The sequence below is a fragment of the Oryctolagus cuniculus genome, chromosome 16, assembly GCF_051225735.1.
Source record: "Oryctolagus cuniculus isolate XC-2025 breed Fujian yellow rabbit chromosome 16, ASM5122573v1, whole genome shotgun sequence".
NCBI lineage: Eukaryota > Metazoa > Chordata > Mammalia > Lagomorpha > Leporidae > Oryctolagus > Oryctolagus cuniculus.
The window spans coordinates 9,909,252-9,917,161 of NC_142882.1; the positions used below are offsets into that span (position 1 = coordinate 9,909,252).

At 39.7% G+C, this 7,910-nt stretch overlaps 1 pseudogene; it reads left to right on the top strand.

The window, feature by feature from the left end:
* Window positions 1-7,335, top strand: part of LOC127490050 (vomeronasal type-2 receptor 116-like) — a 44,036-nt pseudogene extending 36,701 nt beyond the window's left edge.
* The last annotated feature ends 575 nt before the right edge of the window (window positions 7,336-7,910 follow it).

Here is a 7,910-nt window from a genome sequence, read left to right on the forward strand (position 1 = left end):
ACTTTCCTGTTTCTTTTGCAGTACAGAAACTTCTCAATTTGATGCAATCCCAAATGTGAATTTTGGTTTTGACTGCCTGTGCTTCTGGGGTGTTTTCCAAGAAGTCTTTGCCGGTACCTAAATCTTGCAGGGTTTTTCCAATGCTAATAATTTGATGGTGTCAGGTCATAGATTTAAGTCTTTATTGCATGTTGAGGGAATTTTTGTGTAAGGTGAAAAGTAGGGGTCTTGCTTCATGATTCTGCATGTGGAAATCCAGTTTTCCTAGCACCATTTATTGAATAGACTGTCCTTACTCCAGGGATTGGTTTTGGATCCTTGATCAAATATAAGTTGGCTGTAGATGTTTGGGTTGATTTCTGGTGTTTCAATTCTGTTCCCTTGGTCTATCCATCTGTTTCTGTACCAGTACCATGCTGGTTTGATAACACCTGCCTGTATTATGTCCTGAAATCTGGTATTATGATGCCTCCAGCTTTGTTTTGTTTTACAAGATTGCTTTAGCTATTCGAGGTCTCCTGTGCCTCCATATGAATTTCAGCATCGTTTTTCCAGATCTGAGAAGAAGGTCTCCAGTATCATGATTGGTATCGCATTGAATCTGTAAATTGGTGTTGGGAGAATGGACATTTTGATGATATTGATTCTTCCAATCCATGAGCATGGAAGATTTTTCCATTTTTTGGTATCCTTTTTTATTTCTTTCTTTAAGATTTTGTAATTTTCATCATAGAGATCTTTAACATCCTTGGTTAAGTTTATTCCAAGGTATTTGATTGTTTTTGTAGCTATTGTGAATGGGATTGATCTTACAAGTTCTTTCTCTGCCGTGGTATTGCCTGTATATACAAAGGCTGTTGATTTTTGTGCATTGATTTTATATCCTGCTACTTTGCCAAACTCTTCTATGAGTTCCAATAGTCTCTTAGTAGAGTTCTTTGGATTCCGTAAGTAAAGAATCATATCATCTGCAAAGAGGGATTGTTTGAGTTCTTGCTTCCCAATTTGTATCCCTTCAATTTCTTTTTCTTGCCTAATAGCTCTGGCTAAAACTTCCAGAACTATATTAAATAGCATTGGTGAGAGTGGGCATCCCTGTCTGGTACCAGATCTCAGTGGAAATGCTTCTAACTTTTCCCCATTCTATATGATGTTGGCTGTGGGTTTTTCATAAATTGCTTTGATTGTATTGAGGAATGTTCCTTCCATACCCAGTTTGCTTAGAGTTTTCATCATGATAGGGTGTTGTATTTTATCAAATGCTTTCTTGGCATCTATTAAGATAATCATATGGTTTTTCTTCTGCCGTCTGTCAATGTGGTGTATCATTCAGGAGCATGTTGTTTAATCTCCATGAGTTTGCATATGCTCTAGGGATTCCTGAGTTGCTAATTTCCAACTTCATTCCTTTATGTCCTGAGAAGCCTCATGGGATGATTCTAATTCTTTTGAATTTGCTGAGACTCGTTTTATGGCCTAGTATGTAGTCAATCCTAGAGAAGGTTCCATGTACTGCTGAGAAGAATGTAAATGCTTTCTGTGTAGGATGAAAAGTTCTGTAGATATCTGTTAGGTCCATTTGGGCTATAGTGTCATTTAAATCTATTGTCTCCTTGTTGATCTTCTGTCCTGTTGATGTGTCTATTTCTGAGAGTGGGGTATTGAAGTCCCCCAGTACTATTGTATTGGGGTCTAAGTCTCCCCTTAAGTCCCTCAACAAATCTTTGAAATAAACCAGTGCCCTGTAATTAGGTGCATATACATTGATAATCATTATATCTTCCTGTTGAATTGATCCCTTAATCATTATATAGTGCCCCTCTTCGTCTCTCCTAACAGTTTTTGTGGTAAAGTTTATGTTGTCCGATATTAAGATGGCTATGCCCACTCTTTTTTCATTTCTGTTGGCATGGTATATCTTTTTCCAGCCTTTCACTTTCAGTCTGTATGGATCTTTTTTGGAAAGATGTGTTTCTTGTAAGCAGCAAATAGATGGGTTTCGTTCCTTAACCCAATCAGCCACTCGGTGTCTTTTAACTGGACAGTTCAGGCCATTCACGTTCAATGTGACTATTGATAAGTAGTAGCTTTGCCCTGCAATTTGCCAAAGATATTTTCTGATATATGTTTTGAACTTCCTGTGATCATTTGGTGTGTAGATTTCCTTCATTTACCTTCTTTCATACTGAAGACCGTGTTTCTGTGTTTCTGTGTGTAACATGTCTTTAAGCATCTTTTGCAGGGCTGGACGAGTGGCTACAAATTCTTTCAATTTCTGTTTATTGTGTAAGGTCTTTATTTCACCTTCATTCACAAATGAGAGCTTACCAGGATATAATATTCTGGGCTGGCACTTTTTCTCTCTTAGTACCTGGGCTATATCTCGCCATTCCCTCCTAGCTTGAAGGGTTTCTGATGAGAAGTCAGCTGTGAGTCTGATTGGAGATTCTCTGAGAGTAATCTGACATTTCTCTCTTGCACATTTTAGGATCTTTTCTTTCTGTTTCACTGTGGTGAGTTTGATTACAACGTGTCGTGGTGACGATCCTTTTGGTCACGTTTATTAGGGGTTCTGTGAGCTTCCTGTATTAGGATGTCTCTGTCCTTCTCCAAACCTGGGAAATTTTCTGCTAATATCTCACTAAGAAGGCCTTCTAATCCTTTCTCCCTCTCCATGCCTTCAGGAACTCCTAGAACCTGAATGTTGGGTTTTTTAATAGTATCCTTAAAATTCCTGACAATATTTTTTAGATTTCTACTTTCATCTCCTTTTCTTTGGTTTGATTGTATATTTTCCTGTGCTCTGTCTTCTAAGTCTGATATTCTCTCTTCTGTTTCACCCATTCTGTTTTTGAGGCTCTACTAGTTTTTTCATTTCATTTTGATTCCTCCTTAATATTTCATTTTCATGAGAGAGATTTTCTATCTTGTCCATTAAGGATTTCTGTAGTTCGAGAATTTGTTTTTGAGAACTTCTTAATGTTCTTATCAATTTTTTGAGATCTGCTTCTTGCATTTCTTCTATCCCATTATCTTCATAATCTTGAATTGGGGTGTCTATTTCATTTGGGGGTGTCATAGTGTCTTCCTTGTTTTTGTTACCTCGGCTTTTGCGTTTGTTTGTCATATTGGAGATATTCTTTGTTTTTTTTCTCATTATACTGTGACTCTAGATTAAGAGGACTGTCTGCTTTTGATGGATCCTTAGAGGCTGTGATGGGTGTGGCCAGAGAGCTCTGGATCTACAGGGTTAAGGGTGTGCCAAAGGTGATTCACCCTGATTGTTTTCTTGCCCTCTCTCTCTCTCTCTCTCTCTCTCTCTCTTTTTTGACTCAGTTGGGAAGTAATTCCACACATCTGAGTGGAATTGAGAGTAGTTGATGTATGAAATGTGGCCCCTGTGGCTATTCGTTTGCTTACCAGAGTCAGGTTTTTCTGCTTGGCTAATGAGGCGCACCCACTTTGCATATGCAAAATGGTACGCACCACTTTACTGACGTAAAATGGCGCCTGCCCTTTGTCTTGCTCGGCTTTGTAAGGTGAGTGTAGAGAGAGGCTAAATGTCCATGCCAGTTCCCCTTATTTATTTGATTTTTTTCTCTCCTCCAGCCATCCTGGTGAACTTTCCCCAATGGGGTTTCAGGCCTCGTTCTCTGCAGGGTATTTCTGGCTTTCCCCACCAATGTCTCAGGTTACTGAGAGGTTTTTTTTTTTCTCACCTCCCCTTCCTGTGCTGGCACGAAGACTGCAGCTCCGGCAGGTTAGGCGGGTCCAGCCGGTCTGGGGGGTCTGGTGGCTCCAGAGGCTCCTGTAGCTTGGCTTCCACGCGGTGGGTGACCTTGCTCTCCCTGTAGGTCCTCAGAGTCACAGCCACTACATCTGGAAGAGTTCCCTCTGCAGTTTTTCCCTGATCCTTTTCCTGAGGCTACCGTAGCTTCACTTTTATTAAACTATCTTTTCCCGGACTATCGGTGTGCGCCCTCACTATTCCGCCATCTTCCAGTCTTATTTCTGTGCATTCCTTTTAATACTGTATCTTTAATATTATATGTGAGACTAAGGATGACTAATTAAAACCACAACACTTTCTCTCAGGTCTATGGAATTTATTAAGAGAAATGTTCCAAGTGATATATGAATACCACAACCTAATTAAGCACACAATTTAGTATCCCTATAAAAACTTTTGAACAAGACAAGAAATTACCTTTCAAAATTATGAATCAAAATGAATGTACTGAGAAGTATAAAAATATACTAGGTCTCAATAAGAACTATTTCCATTGTTCACAATATTAAGAGATAGACCTTGAGGTCATTTGATTCAATGATGTTATCAGTAGCAACCATTTGGTTTCAATCTTTCCCAAGAGGAAATTTATATTGTTAGTCAATAGAAAGGTAAAGAAACAATGACTTAACTTATCCATAATGGGTTTGGGAATACCCACTAATGTATAAAAATGTATGAAAAATGAATGAACATACACTTGAAGCCCATTGTGCAGCAGCATTTGCTTGTGTGCCCTCAGAATGTCTCTGAGATCACACCTGTTGAATATATGAAGAATGAGTATCTCCAGATAAAAATTGCCAGGGAGAATTATTTTAAAATGTTTCTGAATATTTTATGATTGAATGAGTACCACCTGCAAAAATTGTATAATACCTTTATGATAAAGGTAGCCAAATCAATACCATTTTCTGTATTTAACTGAAATGTCATTGAAGCAGAGAAATACCCATTCATTGACCTCTATTTAGGACTTCTTTCTTGTGTAATGGCACAAGAGTTTTTTCATGAGGGACAATGTGGTGTGCAGAGCTCAAAGTATTCCATTCCTTCCATGAGGCAGAAGGGTAATAAGCCCTTATTTCAGGTGAAATTGGAAAGTTTCAAAAACCTAATTTCTCCTTGAAAATTTTGTTGAAAATATCAGTTATACCCAAATGACTTATAATAAAGTCAAACTCCTCCATAAAATCCAAATGTTTTTGATTTGATAAAATATATTTCAACCTTTGCATTGAATAACTGACAAAAATTGTCCTAGAGTTATGAAAATATAAAACAAGGAAAGACTTTTTTTTTACCAGATATCAAATAGTATCAATGAAGAAATGCTAGATATTGATTGTTGTAAGGATTTCATAGGCATTTTGCATTTTTATTTCTCTGCAAGAGAAGTAAAGCTCTAAAGCTGATTATCCTAGGCAAATGTTCTAAGCCATGATGATGCAGGATTGAGCACGAGAAAGACTGGAGACAGCAGGGGGAGGAATTCAGAAGAATGCAAATGGACATCACTGTGCCACAGGATGAGCCACCCTAACCACTCATTTGCTAAAGATGCCATTTGAAATAGTTTGTTCCCATTTGTAGATGAGAATTCTCCCTGGGACAGGAATGTAGAAACTTGCTCTGGTGTGGCCTCATATTTTTAAGAAAACTTTTATTTAATAAATACAAATTTTGAAAGTACAACTTTTGGATTATAGCAGTTTTTCCCAGCCCATAACTGCTACCCCATGCACAAACAATCCCATCTCCTACTCTTCCATCCCATTCTTCATTGATTCATTTTTAATTATCTTTATATGCAGAAGATCAATTTAGTATAAACTAACTAAAGATTTCAACAGATTGCACCCACGCAGACACACAAATTTAAAGTACTGTTTGAAGACTAATTTTACCATTAATTATCATAGTACAACTCATTAGGACAGAGATCCTATGTGGGGAGTAAGTGCACAGTGACTCCTGTTGTTGATTTAATAATTGACACTCTTATTTATAATGTCAGTGATCAACCGAGGCTCTTGTCATGAGCAGCCAAGGCTATGGAAGCCTCTTGAGTTCACAAACTCCGACCTTATTTAGACAAGGCCGTAGTCATAATGGAAATGCCTCCCTTCAGAGAAAGATACCTCCTTTGATGGCCTGTTCTTTCTGCTGGGATCTCACTCACAGAGATACTTCATTTAGGTCATTTTTTACCACAGTGTGTCTTGGGTTTCCATGCCTGAGAAACTCTCATGGGCTTTTTATTCAGATTGGAATGCCTTAAGGAATGAATCTGAGGCCAGAGTGCTGTTTATGGCATTTGCCATTCTATGAGTCTGCTGTGTATCCCACTTCTAATGTTGGATCATTCTCTCCTGTTTAATGCTATCAATTATTATTCGCAGACAATGGTCTTATTTATGTGTTCCCTTTGATGTTTAATCCTATCTTTATGATCAATTTTGAAGTTAAACTGATCACTTTAACTGGTAAGATGGCATGGTTATCTGGGTGTGGCCTCATATTACATCAGAGTATTTTATACTCAAAATGGTATTGCAAAGTGACCATTTCTCCCAACAGGAAAAATTTCAGAATTTCAGTAATGGAAACTCAGCCTTTCTTCTTCCACAGATGCAGAACAGTGTATCCAGTGTGCAGAGCATGAGTATCCGAACATGGAGAGAAGTCACTGCCTCCCCAAGATGATGACCTTCTTAGCCTTTGAGGATGCCCTGGGGATGGCTCTGGTTTGCATGGCTCTGTGCTTCTCTGTAACCACAGCTGCAGTTTTGGGAGTCTTTGTGAAGCACCGAGACACTCCCATCGTCAAGGCCAATAACCGGTCTCTCAGCTACATCCTGCTCATCGCCCTCCTCCTGTGCTTCCTGTGCTCCTTACTCTTCATTGGCCGTCCCAACACAGCCACCTGCCTCCTCCGACAAATAACATTTGGTCTTGTGTTCACAGTGGCTATTTCTGCTGTGCTGGCCAAGACCATCACTGTGATTCTGGCTTTCAAGGTTATGAAACCTGGAAGAACTATCAGGCGATTGCTTGTATCTGGAGCTTCTAACTTCATCATTCCCATCTGTTCCTTGATCCAACTAGCTCTATGTGGCATCTGGTTGGGAATCTCTCCTCCCTTTATTGAGTTAGATGCATATGCTGAGCCTGACCACATCATCCTGGTGTGCAACAAGGGCTCAGTCACTGCCTTCTACTGTGTCCTGGGCTACCTGGGTTCCTTGGCCCTAGCGAGCTTCACTGTAGCTTTCCTAGCCAGGAATCTGCCTGACACATTCAATGAAGCCAAGTTCCTGACGTTCAGCATGCTGGTGTTCTGCAGTGTCTGGGTGACCTTCCTGCCTGTCTACCATAGCACCAAGGGGAAGGTCATGGTGGCCGTGGAGGTCTTCTCCATCTTGGCCTCCAGTGCGGGACTCCTGGGGTGCATTTTTGTCCCCAAGTGCTACATTATTCTTATAAGGCCTGAAAAGAATTCTCTGAAAGGCTTAAAGAAAAGAGCAAGTTCTAAGGGATTCTAATATTTTTCTGCTTGTTTTGTTGTCACATTTTCAGAGTTTGGTGCCAAAAACCAAACTGATATAACATTCCATATATATAAAATAACTAAAATTAACTTTTCCTTTGAAAATGACTTCTAGGTAAGACACTTAGCCTAGCAGATTACATGGGATCAGTTTCTGGCTCTGACACCTGGCCTGTACTTTTGACTCTTGGGGACCCTGGAAGGAAGTGGTGATGGATTATGGAACTTGGTTCTGTCCACCCATATGAGAATCCTGGTTTTACTCCCTGTTTTGGGTCTAGCCACAGCCTAAGTATAGGCATTTGGGGTGTAGAAGCATGAGGTATAGAATGAGAGGTGTCTATGCCTCAGTAGTCACTAATGTTCTGGCAGCCAGTATCATACTGAATGGAGGGAAGCTGAAAGCATTTCCCCTCAGATCTTGAACACAATAGGCATGTCTACTTTCAACATTCTTATTCAGTACACAACTTGAAATGTTGGCAGGAGCAATTAGGGAGGAGGAAGAAGTAAAGGGCATCAAAATTGGAAAGGAAGGGGCCAGCACTGTGGCATAGCAGGTAAAGCCAC